General features: G+C 35.9%; 1 protein-coding gene and 1 pseudogene across 2 annotated transcripts in view; both read left to right on the plus strand.

Moving 5' to 3' along the window:
- The window catches only part of Tbc1d32 (TBC1 domain family member 32), a 301,835-nt gene that overhangs the window by 198,623 nt on the left and 82,829 nt on the right, over nt 1–20,383 (plus strand). The gene's annotated exons all lie outside the window — the stretch shown is intronic.
- On the plus strand, nt 1,721–19,199 carry LOC124988422 (eukaryotic initiation factor 4A-II-like; annotated as a pseudogene).

Below are 20,383 nucleotides of genomic sequence, written 5' to 3' on the forward strand. Positions count from 1 at the left end.
TAATTATACTTTCTTCCTCAGGAGATTATCTCATTAATGTGCTTGATTTCTTAGTTTAGTATTACTTATTTCATTCACTTTTGTCTTCCTCTGCCTCAGAACTATTGAGGATAACTTTGATTCAGCTTGTTTGTTGCATTGCTTAGATGAGGATTAGTGAAATGTGGCTTTTCACTTTTCAACAGCATCATTATGTTTAATTCTGAATTTGGCATTGTGAATGTCTAATATTCAAGAAGCCTGCTTGTTTGTTTAGCCTTCCTCCTTTCCCCCTACTTTAATTCTTCCACACTATCCTTTGACACTGAATCATTCCTATCAGTGTGAAGACAGGCCTTCATATATTTCATCTTAAAATGAAAGAAAACAAAATACACACAAAGAAACTGCCCTTGACCTCACATCTCCCTCTAGCTATTGTCTTACTTCTCTCTCACTTATCTGTACAAATTATCCTCACTTGCTCACCTCTGTTTTATCCATTTTGATTTGGCTTTGAGTTTATAACCCTTACAGAATGGTTCATTCTGCTCACATCAAGGTCACTTATAATTTCCATATTAATGACTCTAATGCATTCTTTTTAAATTCTCATCTTTTGAAAACTATCAGTAGCTTTTAGTATAATAGGCCATATTTTTCTGTATGAAAAATTATCTTCTCTTTGTTTTTGTGACTCCAATGGCTGCAATTTCTCCTCTCATTCTCTAAGCAACTTCTGAATGTTAGAATCCTCAGGACTTAGCCCTGGGCCCAGGGACATTTCTTCTTCGTACTCTACTTCTAGTTCTTTTCACCTTTACCTTTAAATATTGCCTACATTGGTAAATGCCCCAATTTGTATTTCTAATGCAGACTTCTCTTCTGATCCAGCAAGTCACATATAAAACTGCCTCTTGACATCTCAATTCATGCATATCTTGATGATCACAAACTTAACATGTCTAAAATTGCTTTCTTGGATCTGTCAAACCTCTTCCCACAAAAACTAGCAAAACTAATCTTTCATTTCTGTCTTATTAAGTGACCCATCCATCTCCTCAGTTGCTTAAATCTGAAAGTATTCTTAATTTTTTCTTTGTTTTCAGACAGTAATTTATCTTTATTTTAAAGAAATTAACCAATACAGGAACTTAAGCATAATAAATCAAGTGAAATTCCTCCTAATTCCCAAAGTGGCATTATTAACATCAAAGAAAATTATTCTAGACATCTTTTTATATGTATACAAACTAAAGGATAGAAATAAATTCTTTTATAGAAATGGAATAATATAGTTGCTACTTTAAATTCTTACAATTTTATAGAAAAGAAAAAAGAAACCCTTGTGAAACTGAATTTCTGAATTTCAAATAACTGTCTTTTCACTCTAGCAGTTATTATTTTCCTAGAGATTCCTTGAAGATAAAGAAAAAAGATTATGTAAAACATTTCAGGAGGTTTGAGCATTTTTCAAGAGGTTTGAGCTTTATATTTCACTTTTAGACAGTATTCCTTGACTCTGTTATGAAAGATGAGGACATTAATGTTTGGTCTCCCCCTTACCTTGTTCCTATTTATCCCCAGTCTGTTTTTTTTTTTTTTAAAACTATAACAAAATACCAGAGACTGGATAACTTACAAAGTAAAGAGGTTTATTTGACTCATGATTCTGATGACTGAAGGGTCTAAACAGTATGATGCCAACATTCTGATAAAAGTCCACTGGCTGCATGACAACATGGTGAAAAAATGGAAAGGGAACCTGCCACTCGCAGAGGAGAGCAGTCACGTGGCAGGACAGGAAACCCAGAGGGTTTTTGTTGCTCCCTGTCAGGCAACAAAGTCCGATGTACCTCCTCAGGGCTCGCCTGAGGAGAATACGGGCTGAGCAGGATGATGAGTGTTGGCGGCAAAGGAAACACACCAGAGCCGGGAGGTCTGTCAGCGCACGAGGCACAGCAGGAATCTCGTTTATTGAGGAAATCACACAGCTTTTCCCAGTGTCCTGATATGAGTGATCCATGATCCTATAGGGCTCCCAATCATCATTATGAAGGGCGGTATGACCTTTGAAACCACCTATGAGGCCTTGATCTTGCTCACTCGCCAGGGAGTAAGGAGTCAGCCTGAGTTAGTTAATGTGTCAGTCCCAACAGGATTTGAGGCCAGACTCACTTTTTTTTATAATAGCCAGGATCTTATGGGAACAAACTAGGGCTTTATGGGAACTGAGAGGACCCAACAGGGAACTACATTAATCCCTTTTGAAAATGGCACCTCCACTGACCTAATCCACGGACCTTACTTTAAGATGCACCTATTAGATGTTCTACCATATGAACAGCACCACATTGGAAATTAAACTTCTAGTTCATGAATCTTTGGGAGACATACTCAATCCATATTAGGAGGTTGTTCTTATGCCTTTTTTCTAACCTGCCTTTATGAGTCAGAGACCATATTTTCCTCTCTAAGCTAATCTGAGTTTCTCAGTGTAGCAGCATAAGATATGCAATATCTTTTACAGGTTATTGCAAAATAAGATTTGTAATTTTTAAATTACTTTTCCCTATTTTATTTTATTTCCTTAATAATTACTGAACACTTATGAACTATGTTCTGTGCTAGATGTGGGGGATCTAATGGAGTAAACAAGACGTGATCATTCTTTTTAACCTTATTGCCTAGAGAGGAATCAGATATTTGGATTATCAAAGAATATGAGATAATTAATGCAGAAAAGAAACGTAGTCTTATAAGTCCTTGCTACTTTTTTCCCAGTCTGAATAACTGACAATTTTAGGAAACTGTGTGGTTTTTCATAATTCATCTCTGCCTTTCCAGTGCACGTTATTTCTTACCCTTCTTCAGCCTGAACTAATGCTCTGTGGAAGTTAGATTCCCATCTCCCTCAAGCACAACATTTTTTATTGCTTCTATACTTGTTTTTTATGCTTTGAATACTGCATTCACTTCTTTTTCTATGTACACAAATGCAGCCCATCTTTTAAGGCAAAGCTAACTCTATGAATTACTTTAGCACATTCTGATCTTGCCTTCATGGTTATCCCCACAGATTTAATATTTGACTTATTTCTCCTCTTTTACTGAAACTTCAGCTCCCCAAGAGAGTATAGTTTTCTTCTGCTTTCATGTCTCCCATATTGCCAAGTACTTTTTAATTACTTGGTTAACATTTATTTGCTAAATCTTCCAATCAGTTAAAATAATTGCCTGGAAACTTTTGATCCTGCCTAAAGCTTAATTAGCAGTTTAAAGTTTGTTTGTTTGTTTGTTTTTTAGCCACCTGAGGTTTTAAAGGAATATTATACTCTTCCTAGGACATTGTGTTTTAACATATCTTGTGTGGAAAGACTTATAGCATCATCTAATATTAATAGTTTTTATTATATTAAACTATAAATTAAGTTTTAGTTAGACTGTAGAATTATTTTAACAATTTAAATATTAAATAGTAATTGTTATTAAATGTATATTCAAATTTAGTTAAAACCTACTAATATAGTACTCCTAAAACCTGTTTTTTTCTTTGCTTCATTTGAAATGCTAGCATGGTCAATTTATTATTAATTTTCTTAAAAACAAAACTCTGGAATCTGTACTTACAGAACAACCTTCGAAATTAATCACCTGCTGTTAATATTTTACATTGATCTATCAGTAGTAAATATTACATTCAGTATAATAAATAGTGTTAATGCATAATTAGCTTCTTTGTAAAACTCTGACCTCTAAGATGACTTTAAGAGAAAAATTAAAATATTCATATCTGATTTGGAAATATGTTCAGATTAAAAATATTTTGGTTATTTTAACATATAGTTAATATAGTTGAGGGTTAATATTCCATTATAACAACTTACCAAGTTATTTGTCTTAGAAACCTAGTTGCTAACTAGACTTAAATCTGATGGTTAGTAATAAGAAATAATTTAAAAATTACCTTTTCCCATCTTTTTTATATCAAAAATTAGAATATAATCTGACTAGAAATTCATCCACATTTTGAACTTCATACACACATGTATGTACATTAATATACATACATATACACACATCCAATATTTTTATTCTTTATTAATTTGAAGAAAAAAATGAAATGATCTATTACTAATTGAAGACATTAGTAATTAATTCAAAATTCTTATTTAGTTAAGGAATTCCTTTTTATATAGAATACAGAATGGTAAAAAAAAAAAAGTAGAAAACCATACTCATTACCCTCTTTTTTTTTTTTAGTACTGGGGATTGAACTCAGGGGCACTTAACCACTGAGCCACACAGCCAGCCCTATTTTTTCGTATTTTATTTAGAGACATGGTCTCACTGAGTTGCTTAGCGCCTTGCTATTGCTCAGGCCGACTTCTCCTGCCTCCCTAGCCACTGGGATTACAGGCGTGTGCTACCATTTCTGGCCTCATTACCTTAAATTTTAAAGATAACTACCATTAACCACTTTGTGCCTGTATTTTGACATTTCGCTATAAATGTACTTTTTGAAAAACAGGTTCTAGTATTTTGAAATAGGCTTTTATACTTAAATATTTCACATTATCCTTTCATATTCATAATTTTAAAGGATTGAATATCATTCCAGTATAATGATGAATTCAAATATTCTGTCTTTATACAATTAGGTTATTTTCAATGTTTTTATTACACATATCCGTACGTAAATAGCTGCATGTCTATAATTATTGCTTTACAACAAATTTTTAGAAGTGAACTTGCTGAGTCAGGGGACAGGTACATTTTAAATTGTGTGTATTTCTTTGTATCCTCCTTTGTGACTTCATTTTACTTAACTTGTTCTCTGTAGCATTTCACCTTCTACCATGTTATTGAAAGTTCTTTCATTCATGTGTTCATTTAGAAAATACTAATTAGCTCTACTAAATCAACACTTGGTTAGATACTCTCTTTTTTGTGGCTTCTGCAACTTTTTTCTTTTTGGATTGTTTTTTTTTTTTTTTGTCAGTCATTTTTGCTGATTTTTTCTCTTCCTCTACCTATGCAATTGGAATTATCTTCTTTAATTACATTTTCAGTTCTATTTCCATTTTTTTCTACAGTGGCTTTATTGGTCTGTTCTTTACTAACTCTGTATATCCACCCTAAGCTTTTCTTTGAGCATATTTGCAAGTTTTATTGAACGTTCAGATCTACATACTGAGCAAACTCATCAAAATTCATGTGTATTTACAAAAACTCAACCTAATCTCCAACTGCAGGAGTTGCAAGAACATTTCTGAACTCTGATCTGAATTTGGTGCACAGAGTAAATGAGTGGGCTCCCCACACAGTCTCTGCTCACTCTTCACTGCTCACACAGGGTTTTGGTGGCAAACTGACTCTGTTCCTTCTCTTCTTCATATGTGGTTACATGTGTATTGGAAACATTAAGCTCTGGACCTGGGGATGTGGCTAGTGTGTGCATTGCTAGTGTTTTTGTAATGCATATCTTTTGTTGTTTTGATCAGAAGGAAGGGAATAGAGCTTTGCATTTCTATTAGTTTGTGCTGATCAGAGAAGAAAACATTTGTATAACGGGAATGAATTGTGTTTGGTTAAGTAAGATGTGTGTACATGTGTGCTGGGTATATATAATATACACTTAGGAATGTAAATGCACACATACTATTTTTGATTAGAGTTTGTAAACTACAGTTCATGGGATTTATGATGATATATACACAGAAAAATTTAGATTGTTAATAAAAGTGAAATGTATTTCTTCCCTGAGTATGCTGAATTAATGAGGAGAAAAGAGCAGGAGAAAAAGAAGAGGCTTGTGACTGCAGTCCTGAGATAAACTAAGAGCATATTTGGAATTTCTTCAAGTGGAGAAGATAGCTAACACTAAACTGCACAGAACCACTCCAGTTATTCTGGATAAGTGCCTACCTCCTTACAGTAATGGTTTGGAAATATTTTTAAAGCAGCATGCAGAATTTATACTAATTAGCAGCAGAGAGTTATCATTCCTTTGGTGAGATTCAGTTTGAGTTATTTGTAAACTTGTAGGGGATTATAGGGGATTCACCTTATTCTAAACACATTCTAAAATAATTGAAAGGGGTAGTCCCTAATTTCATACAATTTATTCACATTGTTCACATAAGTATTTCCTGTTACAGAGATACTGATTTTTATTTCCACTAATGAATTGGAGTGAAGGGGAAGGGGAGAGACAGAGGAAAAAGGAGAGAAGAAGAGTAGAAAAGAGGAGTTGTGTATAGGAAGGGGAGGAAAGATAAAAGGAAGAAGAGGGAGATCTTTCCATCTTCTAAGGTTTTCTTCAATTTCTTTAGCGTTCTCTAGTTTTCATTGTAGAGGTCTTTCACCTCTTTTGTTAGCTCGATTCCCAAGTTTTTTTTTTTTTTTTTTTTTTTTTTTTTTTTTTTTTGAGGCTGTTGTGCATGGGGTAGTTTTCCTAATTTCTTTATCAGAGGATTCATCACTTATGAATAGAAATGCATTAGATTTATGAGCATTGATTTTGTATCCTGCTACTTTACTGAATTCATTTATGAGTCCTAGAAGTTTTCTGGTGGAATATTTCATCTCCTCTAAATATAGAATCATGTCATGGACAAATAGGGATAGTTTGAGTTCTTCTTTTCCTGTTCATATCCCTTTAATTTCTTTGGTCTGTCTAATTGCTCTGGCTAGTATTTCAAGGATGATGTTGAATAGAAGTGGTGAAAGAGGGCATCCCTGCCTTGTTCCAGTTTTTAGGGGAAATGCGTTCAGTTTTCACCATTTAGAATGATGTTGGCTGTAGGCTTAGCATAGATAGCCTTTATGATGTTGAAATATGTTCGTACTATCCCTATTTTTTTCTGGGATTTTGAGCATGAAGGGGTGCTGTATTTTATCAAATGCTTTTTCTGCATCTATTGAAATGATCATGTGATTCTTAACTTTAAGTGTATTGATGTGATGAATTATATTTATTGATTTCTGGATGTTGAACCAACCTTGCATCCCTGGGATGAATCCTACTTGATCATTGTGCAAAATGGTCACACTACCAAAAGTGCTATACAGATTCAATGCAATTACAATTAAAATCCCAATGACATATCTCATAGAGATAGAGAAAGCAATCATGAGATTCATTTGGAAAAATAAGACACCCAGAATAGCCAAAACAATCCTTAGCAGGAAGAGTGAAGCAGAAGGTATCACAATACCAGACCTTAAACTATACTACAGAGCAATAGTAACAAAAACAGCATGGTATTGGCACCACAGTAGAAAGATAGATCAATGGTACAGAATAGAAAACACAGAGGCAAACCCACATAAATGCAGTTTATCACATACTTACTAGACAAAGGTGCCAAAAACATACAAAGGAGAAAAAATAACCTCTTTAATAAATGGTGCTGGGAAAACTGGAAATCCATATGCAACAAAATGAAATTAAACTCCTATCTCTCACCCTGTATAACACTCAACTCAAAATGGATCAAGGACCTAGAAATTAGACCAGAGACTCTGCGCCAAATAGAAAAAAAAGTGGGCCCAAATCTCCATCATGTCAGCTTAGGACCAGACTTCCTTAACAAGACTTCTAAAGTGTAAGAAATAAAAGGAAGAATTAATAAATGGGATGGATTCAAACTAAAAAGCTTTTTCTCAGCAAAGGAAACAATAATGTGAAGAGAGAGCCTACAAGTGGGAGAAAATCTTTATCACACACACTTCAGATAGAGCACTAATCTCCAGAATTTATAAAGAACTCAAAAAACTTTATACCAAAAATACAAATAACCCAATCAATACATGAGTCAAGGAACTGAACAGATACTTCACAGAAGAAGATATATAACCAATTAACAAATATTTGAAAAAATGTTCAACATCTCTAGTAATTAGAGAAATATAAATCAAAACTACCCTAAGATTTCATCTCTCTCCAATTAGAAGGGCGATTATCAAGAATACCAGCAACAATAGGTATTGGTGAGGGTGTGGGGAAAAAGGTACACTCATACATTGCTGGTGGGGTTGCAAATTGCTGCAGCCACTCTGGAAAGCAGTCTGGAGATTCCTCAGAAACTTGAAATGGAACCACCATTTGATCAAGCTATCCTGTTCCTCGGTTTATACCCAGATGACTTAAAATCAGCATACTACAGTGACACAGCCACTTCAATGTTTATAGCAGCTCAGTTCTCAATAGATAGATTGTCCAACCAACGTTGACGTCCTTCAAGAGATGAATGAATAAAGAAACATTGGTGTATATACACAATGGAATATTACTCAGCTATAAGGAAGAATAAAATGGCATTTGCAGGTAAATGGATGGAACTGGAGACTGTCATGCACCAAAGGCCAAAATGTTTTCTCTGACAAGTGGATGCTGCTACATAATGGAGGGGTGGGTGTTAAGGGAAGAATGAGAAACGTTGGATTGGATAGAGGGAAGTAAAGGGAGTGCAGAGAGTGGGGGAAGGAAAGATGGTGGAATGAGACAAACATCATTACTCTATGTACATGTATGATTACAGGAATGGTGTGACTCTACATTGTGTACAACCAGAGAAATGAAAAGTTGTACTCCCATTTGTATACAATGAATCAAAATGCAAAAAAGAAAAAGAAAAAAGCAAAGAAAAGAAAAAGATGGAGGGAGGGATTATTAGTGGGAGAGAGGGAAAGGTGGTAGAAGGGACAGAGAGGGAAGGAGGTTTTGTGTGGGGGAGGGAGAAGGAGTGTGGGTGGATGTCTGTGAGACTGTGAAGGTATTGGTCTTTTTGTAGTAAAGTAAAATGCCCATTTCCACACTAGATTGAGAGATTTTGTTTGCATCTGAGGCAAAACATCTGTATCTTCCTTGTTGATGGTTGGGCATGAAAATCAGTGTCACCTCTCTTAGGGCATAGTGACTCCTCCTGTCAGCACTGATAGAAACTTCACAGAGTGCTCACACCCTGGTTTCCTTCATATCCTGACCACATCGATAACAGAGCACAAGCAATCTGTTCTTGTGCTCTTCTTTTGTCTTTAACTGGTTTATGCTAATTCTGCTTATTGATGCATACTCAGTGATATATTGATATCTTCTGGTGATTATTGACATATTAAACAATTGTGTGTCGTGTTATGTTAAACTGCATGCTTGCATATGACTTGGGCTATGAAAGTAAATACAGTAGCATTTTTTCCTCATGCATAAGAAGCTCTTAATTGATATATTTTGCAATATATGTGTTTAATGTTTTAATATATCAGAAAAGGTCATAGGGTTGATTACTGAGTACTATATTCATATATTGCAACACCATACTATTTATTAGTAGTACCCAATTAGAGTCACTCTACAAGTCTTAATGTTTAACATGAAAATCCTGGAAGTGTTAGGGGTCTGAGCTAACCCTGCTTATAAAGTTCTGACCCTGTATATTTTGATTTGTTCTTGAGAATATTTCAGTCTTGGTTGGTCCAATTTCCTATGGCTAAGCCTCCATCCTTTACCAAGGAAGAATTTTGTTTCAGGTTCTAATGTAAACAGAATAAACTCGTTTGAGATGTTACGTTGTTGTTTGTTTATCTTTTTAAAATAACTTCATTACTCAATATTTTTTCCTGACAAAAATTAAACTGTTCAGTTTTATTACACTTAATAAGGTGAAAAGAACTTTTTTAAGGAAACATTTTAGAGATTAGGAGACAAATATATTTGTTTTTATTTAGTTGAGTGAAAAAAAAAAAAAAAAGAACTGAATAAAGGTCCAGATTTTATGTGGCTTAAGTTTGCTTTTCCACTTCCAGCACAGACCTTTTGTTGCTTTTTTTTTTTTGACAGAGAAACTATAGAAGATGTTAATTCGTGTTCTGTATGACATCTGCCAAACACAATTTTAAATTTATTTTTATTGAAATAATGAATATATATAGTTTAAAAAGTCAAATAGTATGAGAAAGTTCTTAAGAATGAAAAGTAATCCTTTACCTATCCTTCCTTCTAAGTTCCTTGGAGGCTGCCACTCTTGACTCATTGTATATTTTTCTTTTGATATTCATCTCTAGGTTTTTATTTATTTATTTATTTATTTTTAATTTTTTTGGATGGTTCAGTGTAAAATCTTTATTATTAGACCTTTTACAGTAAAACTTTGCCAACACCTATCCTTTTTTTTTTAATTTATTTTTATTGTAAACAAATGGGATACATGTTGTTTCAGTTTATACATGGAGTAACAGCATACCATTTGCATAATCATACATTTACATAGGGTAATGATGTTTGATTCATTCTGTTATTTTTCCCTTCCCCCCCACCCGTCCCACCTCTCATTTCCCTCTACACAGTCCCTCCTTCCTCCATTCTTGCCCGCCTCCCACCCCCCATTATGTGCCATCATCCACTTATCAGTGAGATCATTCGTCTTTTGGATTTTGGAGATTGGCTTATCTCTCTTAACATGATATTCTCCAATTTCGTCCATTTGCCTGCAAATGCCATAATTTTATTATTCTTTATAGCTGAGTAATATTCCATTGTATATATATACCACAGTTTCTTTATCCATTCATCAATTGAAGGATATCTGGGTTGGCTCCACAGTCTGGCTATTGTGAACTGAGCAGCTATGAACATTGATGTGGCTGTATCTCTGTAGTATGCTGATTTTAAGTCCTTTGGGTATAGGTCAAGGAGTGGGATAGCTGGGTTAAATGGTAGGTCCATTGCAAGCTTTCTAAGGAATCGCCACACTGCTTTCCAGAGTGGCTGCACTAATTTGCAACCCCACCGGCAATGTGTGAGTGTACCTTTTTACCCACATCCTCGCCAACACCTATTGTTGCTTGTATTCTTGATAATCGCCATTCTAATTGGGGTGAGATGGAATCTTAGTGTAGTTTTGATTTGCATTTCTCTTATTACTAAAGATAGTGAACCTTTTTTCATATGTTTGTTGATTGCTTGTAGATCTTCTTCTGTGAAGTGTCTGTTCATATTCTTAGCCCATTTATTGATTGGGTTATTTGTATTCTTGGTGCAGAGTTTTTTGAGTTCTTTATATATTCTGGAAATTAGTGCTCTATCTGAAGTATGATTGGCAAAGATTTTCTCCCACTCTGTAGGCTCTCTCTTCACATTGCTGATAGTTTCCTTTGCTGAGAGAAAGCTATTTAGTTTGAATCTATCCCAGTTATTGATTCTTGCTTTTATTTCTTGTGCTATGGGAGTCCTGTTAAGGAAGTCTGATCCTAAGCTGACATGTTGAAGATTTGGACCTACTTTTTCTTCTATAAGATGCAGGGTCTCTGGTCTGATTTCAAGGTCCTTGATCCATTGTGAGTTGATTTTTGTGCAGGGTGAGAGATAGGGGTTTAGTTTCATTCTGTTGCATATGGATTTCCAGTTTTCCCAGCACCATTTGTTGAAGAGGCTACCTTTTCTCCATTGCATATTTTTGGCACCTTTGTCTAGTATGAGAAAATTGTATTTATTTGGGTTTGTGTTCATGTCCTCTGTTCTGCACCATTGATCTACCTTTCTGTTTTGGTGCCAATACCATGCTGTTTTTGTTACTATTGCTTTGTAGTATAGTTGAAATTCTGGTATTGCTATAACCCCTGTTTCATTCTTCCTGCTAAGGATTGCTTTAGCTATTCTGGGTTTCTTATTCTTCCAGATGAATTTCATGATTGCTTGCTCTATTTCTATAAGGTACGTCATTGAGATTTTAATTGGAATTGCATTGAATCTGTATAGCACTTTTGGTAGTATGGCCATTTTGACAATATTAATTCTGCCTATCCAAGAACATGGGAGATCTTTCCATCTTCTAAGGTCTTCCTCAATTTCTTTCTTCAATGATTTGTAGTTTTCATTGTAGAGATCTTTTACCTCTTTGGTTAGATTGATTCCCAAGTATTTTATTTTATTTTTTTTTTTTTGAGGCTATTGCAAACGGGGTTGTTTTCCTCATTTCCCTTTCAGCTGTTTCGTCGCTTGCGTATAAAAATGCTTTAGATTTGTGCGTGTTGATTTTTATAGCCTGCTATTTTGCTAAATTCATTGATGAGGTCTAGAAGTTTTCTGGAGGAGGTTTTTGGATCCTCTAAATATAGAATTATGTCATCTGCAAATAGTGACAGCTTAAGTTCCTCTTTCCTATTCGTATCCCTTTAATTTCTTTGGTCTGCCTAATTGCTCTGGCTAGAGTTTCGAGGACAGTGTTGAATAGAAGTGGTGAAAGAGGACATCCCTGTCTTGTTCCTGTTTTTAAAGGGAATGGTTTTAGTTTTTCTCCATTAAGAATGATGTTGGCCATGGGCTTAGCATAAATAGCCTTTACAATGTTCAGGTATGTTCCTACTATCTCTATTTTTTCTAGTGTTTTGAGCATGAAGGGGTGTTGTATTTTGTCAAATGCTTTTTCTGCGTTAATTGAAATAACCATATGATTCTTATCCTTAAGTCTATTGACATGATGGATTACCTTTATTGACTTACGGATGTTGAACCATCCTTGCATTCCAGGGATGAACCCCACTTGATTGTGGTGCACAATTTTCTTAATATGTTTTTGGATACAGTTTGCCAATATTTTCTTAAGGATCTTTTCATCTATATTCATCAAGAATATTGGTCTAAAATTTTCTTTCCTTGATGTGTCTTTTCCTGGTTTGGGTATGAGGGTGATATTAGCTTCATAGAATGAGTTCGGTAGGGTACCCTCCTTTTCTATTTCCTGGAATACTTTGGGAAGTATTGGAATAAGTTCTTCTTTGAAGGTCTTGTAGAACTCGGCTAAGAATCTGTCTGGTACTGGGCTTTTCTTGGATGGTAGAGTTTTAATGGCTTATTCTATTTCATTGCTTGATATTGATCTGTTTAAATTGTGTATGTCCTTCTGGTTCAGTTTGGGAGGAGCATATGTCTCTAGAAATTTGTCAATGTCTTCAGTAGTTTCTATTTTGTTGGAATACAGATTTTCAAAGTAGCTTCTCATTATGTTCTGTATCTCAGTGGTGTCCGTCATGATATTTCCTTTTGCATCATGTATTTTAGTAATTTGAGTCTTCTCTCTCCTTCTCTTTGTTAGTGTGGCTCAGGGTTTATCTATTTTGTTTACTTTCTCAAAGAACCAACTTTTTGTTTTGTCAATTTTTTGAATTGTTTCTTTTGTTTCAATTTCATTGATTTCAGCTCTGATTTTAATTATTTCCTGTCTTCTACTACTTTTGCTGTTATTCTGTTCTTCTTTTTCTAGGGCTTTGAGCTGTAATGTTATGTCATTTAGTTGTTGACTTTTCATTCTTTTCTGGAATGCGCTCCATGCAATGAATTTTCCTCTTAGTACCGCTTTCATAGTGTCCCAGAGATTTTGATATGTTGTATCATCATTCTCATTGACCTCTAAGAATTTTTTTATCTCCTCCCTGATGTTTTTTGTTATCCATGTTTCATTCAATAGCATATTATTTAGTCTCCAGGTGTTGGAGTAATTTCTGTTTTTTATTTTGTCATTGATTTCTATTGTCAGTCCATTATGATCTGATAGAACACAAGGCAGTATCTCTATTTTTTTGCATTTCCTAAGGGCTGCTTTGTGGCATAACATATGGTCTATTTTCGAGAAGGTTCCATGTGCAGCTGAGAAGAAAGTGAAACCACTTGTTGATGGATGGAATATTCTCTATATGTCTATTAAGTCTAGGTTATTGATTGTTTTATTGAGTTCTATGGTTTCTTTGGTTGAATTTTGTTTGGAAGATCTATCTAGTGGTGACAGCGGTGCGTTAAAGTCACCCAGAATTATTGTGTTGTCGTCTATGTGATTCCTGAAATTGAGAAGGATTTGTTTGATGTAAGGGGATGCACCATTGTTTGGGGCATAAATATTTACTATCGTTATGTCTTCCTGATTTATGCTTCCCTTAAGCAGTATGAAATGTCCTTTTTTATCCCTTCTGACTAACTTTGGCTTAAAGTCCACTTTATCTGATATAAGGATGGAAACCCCCACTTTTTTTACTGAGTCTATGTGCGTGGTAGGTTTTTTCACATCCTTTCACATTTAGTCTGTGGATGTCTTTTTCTATGAGATGAGTCTCTTGTAGGCAGCATATTGTTGGGTCTTTCTTTTTAATCCATTCTGCCAGTCTATGTCTTTTGATTCATGAGTTTAGGCCATTAACATTCAGGGTTATTATTGAGATATGATTTGTATTCCCAGTCATTTGGCTCATTTTTGGTTTTTAAGTTGGCTTCGTTTCTCCTTTGAGTGGTTTTTCTCTAAGGTAGTTCCTCCCTTTGCTGACCTACATTGTTGTTTTTCATTTCATCCTCATGGAATATTTTGTTGAGAACATTCTGTAGTGCAGGCTTTCTATTTGTAAATTCTTTTAACTTTTGTTTATCATGGAAGGATTTTATTTCATCTTCAAATCTGAAGGTTAGTTTTGCTGGGTATAGGATTCTTGGTTGGCAACCATGTTCTTTCAGAGCTTGAAATATGTTGTTCCAGGCCCTTCTAGCTTTTAGAGTCTGGGTTGAGAAGTTGGCTGCTATTCGTATTGTTCTCCCCCTATATGTAATCTGATGCTTTTCTCTCGCAGCCTTCAAAATCCTATCTTTATTTTGAATGTAAGGCATTTTCATTATAATGTGCCTTGGTGTGGATCTGTTGTGATTTTGTGCATTTGGTGTTCTGTAAGCCTCTTGTATTCGATTTTCCATTTCATTCTTCAGGTTTGGAAAATTTTCTGATATTATTTCATTGAATAGGTTGTTCATTCTTTTGGTTTGTTTCTCTGTGCCTTCCTCAATCCCAATAATTCTTAAATTTGGTCTTTTCATGATGTCCCATAGTTCTTGGAGATTCTGTTCATGACTTCTCACCATCTTCTCTGTTTGGGCAACTTTATTTTCAAGATTAAATATTTTATCTTCATTGTCTGAGGTTTTGTCTTCCAAGTGGTCTAGTCTTTTGGTGATGCTTTCCATTGAGTTTTTTATTTGGTTAATTGTTTCCTTCATTTCAAGGATTTCCATTTGTTTTTTTTTTTGAGAATATCTATCTCTTTGCTGAAATGATCTTTTGTTTCCTGTAGGTGCTCTTTCAGCTTATTGGTATTATCATTCATTGCCTGCATTTGTTCTCTAATCTCATCCTTTGCTTCACGAATCATCTTAATCATGTATAATCTGAAGTCCTTTTCTGACATTTCTTCTACCATACTGTCATTGGATTCTATTAATATAGAATCTAGATTTGTTTGGATCATTTTCTTCCCTTGTTTTTTCATGTTGTTCATGTATCTTCCCTTCTAGCAGTGCAGATCTGGGGTATTGTGGATTTCCCCCTATAGGTTTATAGTGGCCCTATAGGTTTTCAAAACCCTTTCTTTAAGGGGAGATCAATATTAGCAGTGCACAAATCAGACACTATGCAATCCTAGACCAAATAGCTCCTATGAGGAGAATAACAAAATTGTCATAGTAAACAGAATGAGTTCAAATATTATCTTCGGTAAAACAAACAGGTTTGCAATAAGGTCTGCAGTTTCTAACGGAGGACAAAGTGGATGCAGAGGGATGTAGAATGTGGCTGTTAATGGGATAAGAAAAGAATATACAGAAGTTCTAGAGAATAGAAAGGGTGAGAGTGTAATCAAAAGAAATTGGATATTAGCATGCAAAAAAAGGGAGAAAGAGACTCTGAGGGAACAGGTAAACAAAAAAAAAGAGCAAGAAAAATAAAGAAATAAAAACTTAAATTTTTTAAAAAGGAGAAAAAAGAAAATCTACAGTATAACAGTCATATACTAATGAAACTTCCCAGTGTTCAGTAGTCTGATGCCTGAGAGGTACCTGACAGTGAGCTTCAAGCCTCCAGCAGGTGTCTCGGGATGGGATTTGCCCCACCCAAAGATCAGAGTTACGGCTTCCAGGATTATCCATGATGGCCGCTCTGGCTTCAAAATGTGTTGGCAAATGGGGAGCCGCAGCTCAGGGGTGGACGTGGTCAGCTGGAGGTCCTGGAGGCGGGATGTGGTTGGTCCAGCGGGGGTCCTGGAGGTCCGGTGTGTTTGGTGTGGTTGTGGGATCCTGGATGCCAGGTGCAATCAGTCGGTCTGGGGTCCCAGTGATAGGGCGCAGTCAGTTGGTCTGGGGGTCCTGGCGGCAGGGAGCAGTCAGTCGATGTGAGGGCCCCAGAGGCAGGGAGTGATCGGTCGGGCTGAGGGATCGTGGAGATGGTTCTCAGTCAGTCCAGCCAGGAGTCCTACGGGGCCTGGCTGTTGTCTCAAAATGGCGGCAGCCACGTGTAATCAAACCTGCAGGTACTGTAACAGTGAACTTCCAGGCAACAGCAGGTAACTGGGGCTCTACTGGCGGTTGGTGATCAGTTTGCTGACTGTTGTCGGAAGTTCGGGAGGTGGACCTCGTGCATTGGGTGATGGGTAGGTGTAAGGCAGGCGATGGACCGGCCAGAGGCAGGCAAATGGCAGATGATAGATGCCTGACAGTGAGCAATCTGCACTCAAAAAAGGTGTCAATGTGCTGGCAGACTGTAGGTCATCACAGCAGACAAATGGGGTAAACACGAGGGGATCAATAAGCAGCAAAAACTGCCTCACTGAGAAACAGACATCCTCTGAACCTGGAGTTACAGAGCGACAAAGAATGCAGCCTCCCTCCAGTCTGCCATCTTGGATCTCCCCTAGATTTTTAAATAACATGTTTATGCTACAGTCTTGATTTTTCAACTTTAGACTTTTATCTCTTATCTTTTGGGACTTAGAACCTTAGGATTTAGATGTTCTCTGCTCTCTATATATAGTTTTATCATAATCTTGAGTAAATCAATATTGAAGACTTAAAATGTTATCTCTATAAATACTATTCATTGGTTGATTGAAGAATATAATAGGGCTATACAGTCTTTTTCCTTAAATTTCTTTTTCTTGAGTTAATTATTGATGACTTTTATAATTGGTTAATTTTCTATGTATTTAATAAGTGTATCTCCAGAATATTCTAAAAATTATACAGTTATCTCTGTTACTGTATAACACTTTAAAATATTCTTATGTCCCATGTACTTGTATTGGTTTCACATTTTGGGGACAGAGAGTAATTGGGGAATGAACCCAGGGGCACTTTACCACTGAGCCACACTCCCAGTCCTTTTTAGGCAGGGTCTCACTGTTGCTGAGACTGGTCTAGAACTTGTTGATCCTCCTGCCTCAGCATCCTGAGTTGCATAGATTATGGGTGTGTACCACTGTGCTGGGCTCCATTTTCTTTTCTTTTCTTTTTTTTCTTTTTTTAAAATAAATGACTCAGCTGTGCCATAGAGAAGTTAAATCATTCACATAAGATAACACATCTAATAATTTGTGTAAACTGGTATATTTGCATCCTGGTAGTCTGGTTCCAGAGACTGTAATGCCTAACCCACACAATGTACTTCCTTAAAACATAAATGTACATGTAGGTGCTTTATAGTTATTCTTTTCAGTTGTTTTATGGACACAAGATTTTCACATTCTTTATGGCAGAGGACATATTCTGTTTATATCTGTAAAAACAAACTCTGAAGCTAATGGACATCAGGCGATCTGTTTCATCACATCCTTTTGTTCTATTCTGTACCGAGGGATTCTTTTTTCTCTCTTGAGTTGTTAGCTGAAATCCAGTTTCCCATTTCCTGGTTTACCCCCGTATATTGATGGAGTCACTTTTTAGTAAGGAAGGATGTGAGGGAGAAAGTCTTTCAAATGGGCTGGAGTCTTCCATGTTATAACTTGGAAACTACAAAACCAGTGGGTGAGTTGTAACTGAGAGAGCAGGCCAGGAAAGCTAACACCTGGGCTGGCAGTGGGGAAAATGCAGAGCAACTCCTTTGAGTTTTACCACATCTAGAAATATTAGTAATTAGAGGTACCATTGAGTATGAGATGAAAATAAAGAATTAGGTGAAAGTATAAGTCTTTCATAATAAGATTAATTTAAATTAATTATGAGAGTCAAGAGCACCTTCAGATTCCTTGTCGTCCTGCCCTGCTCTGCTGGGTGTCTGTTCTATTTCAGCAGAGTTTGGAGGTTTACCTTTCAGAAATACTGAATTAAGATACCAAGTGCAGCTGAGAGGTTTACTATACTAAAAAGATTAAGTGTGCTTTTTTAACTGGGTGCTGAGTGATTCTTCACATCATGTCTACTGGCTGTGCAGATTAAACAGAGATCATGGCAACCCAGAAGAAATGAACTCTGATGGTGTCATCAAGAGCAACTGGAATAGTTTGTTAATAACTTCGGTGGTATGACTTTAAAGGGGTCTCTTCTTGGGGGCATGTATGCTTACAGTTTTGAGATGCTTTTTTTGTATTCATCAGAGGGCTATTATTCCTTGTATGGCAAGGTATGGCGTGATTGCTTAAGCTTAGCTACATACTGGCAAGATAGTTTTATTTGCTATTTCTATCCTGCAACAGTTGGAGACCGAGTTCAAGGCGCCCTAAGCAGTAGTATTGGCCCCACCAGAAAACTGCTTCACAGATCCAAAAGGGAATTCTGTCACCTGGAGACTATGTGGAGCAACTTGTTACACCAGCACTGATAGAACCCGTGTTCAGAATGAAATGCAAAACCTGTAGGCTGAAGCACCTCATGGTGTTGGTACACCAGCAAGAATGTTCGATTATGTTAAACACATGAAAGCTTTCTCCGGAATGTATCAGAATGTTTGTTTTGGATGAAGTAGATGAAATGATAAGCTGAAATCTCCAAGGTTTTTCAAAAATTAAATACAGATATTCAGTTTGTGTTACGTTCTGCCACACTGCTAACTGATGTGCTGGAAGTGAGCAGAAAATTCATGAGAGATCCCATTTGAATTCTGGTAAAAAAGGAAGAATTGACCCTTGAAGATTGCAACACTTCTAATGTTAAAAGAGAGGAATAAGTTGGATACACTTTGTGACTTGCACGATACCCTGATCATTGTGCGGGCTGTTATTTTTTTCTCAATACTAGGCAATAGATGGTCTGGCTTACTGAGAAAATGTATGCCAGGGACTTCACAGTTTTTTTCTCTGTGTGGTGACATGGACCAGAAGAAGAGAGATGTTCCTTAAGGGAATTCTGATCAGAGTAAAGCTGTGTTCTAATCATGACCGATTCATTGACTCTTAGGATTGATGTGCAACAAATGTTATAAACAATGATCTACCTAACAGTTAATGAATACTACACTCAGGCATCAACAGCAGCAGTTGATGAGAAGATGGTACTCAGAAACGGTGTTGACTTTATCAGAAATGGGAATCCTAAGCAAAACTGCACCCTGTTTGAATGAAGAGTGAGTCGGTATTTAAAAAAAAAACAAAAGATTAAATGCTATTTACTGCTATTTTAAAGATATGTTGTGATTATGTTTCTTTCCCTCAGCCATTTATTTTTCCTAGAATTAATAAGACATCATTTTTTTCATTTGTTTAGTTTTTTTCTGTTCATCTAGCAATAATGAATATCAAGATTATTATACAAAAATATAATAATGTCTGATACTTAAAAGCAGTACTTACTTTTGCCATGACTGTTCTCAGCACTTCAAGTATTTTGAATCATTTAAACCTCAGAGCACTAAAATTTCAAACTTCACTAACAGCAATAATATCCTCTCACCTAATACAGTATAATTTCCCTCACACAAAAATGTTCTTACCCTCTTCCTATCAGTGTTTTGTGGTTTTCATTATTTGTTAGTTCATTTACAATCATATCATCATACACTATAACCTGTAGTCCAAATTACAAAATCAATAGCCTATATAAAAAGGGAGATAGAGATGGAAGAAAAAGGAAATTGATCACTATATAAATGTTTACTTAACAGAGGAAGATTGAAAATATGGTTGATGATATACAATTCTTACCTCTACAAGTGAACTTGAGACTTTAGCTGGTATTTATAACTTCCCTTACTACCCATTACTATTTTTCAAACAGCTGGTTAGGGCTTTTAAAAATCTTACATATATTTAAGGTTTAGTTCTATATCTAGAGCTTTATATTTTGGTTCTGGAGGCCTTAGTGGTATTGTCTGTATTGAGTTGCATAAATCTTCCATTAATTTTTTGGGGGGGTACCAGGGATTGAACTCAGGGCACTCAACCACATTCCCAACCTTTTTTGTATTTTATTTAGAGACAGAGTCTCACTGAGTTGCTTAATGCCTTGCTGTTGCTTAGGCTCACTTTGAAGTCATGATACTCCTACCTCAGCCTCCGGAGCCACTGGGTGTGCACTGCCATGCTCCGCTTCCATTAATTTTTAACACTAGCCATAACCTTATTGGAAAGTGCTGCAGGGGATCCCTTAAGACATGAGCTTTATCCCCTT

This window comes from Sciurus carolinensis, chromosome 7 (genome assembly GCF_902686445.1).
Source record: "Sciurus carolinensis chromosome 7, mSciCar1.2, whole genome shotgun sequence".
Classification (NCBI taxonomy): domain Eukaryota; kingdom Metazoa; phylum Chordata; class Mammalia; order Rodentia; family Sciuridae; genus Sciurus; species Sciurus carolinensis.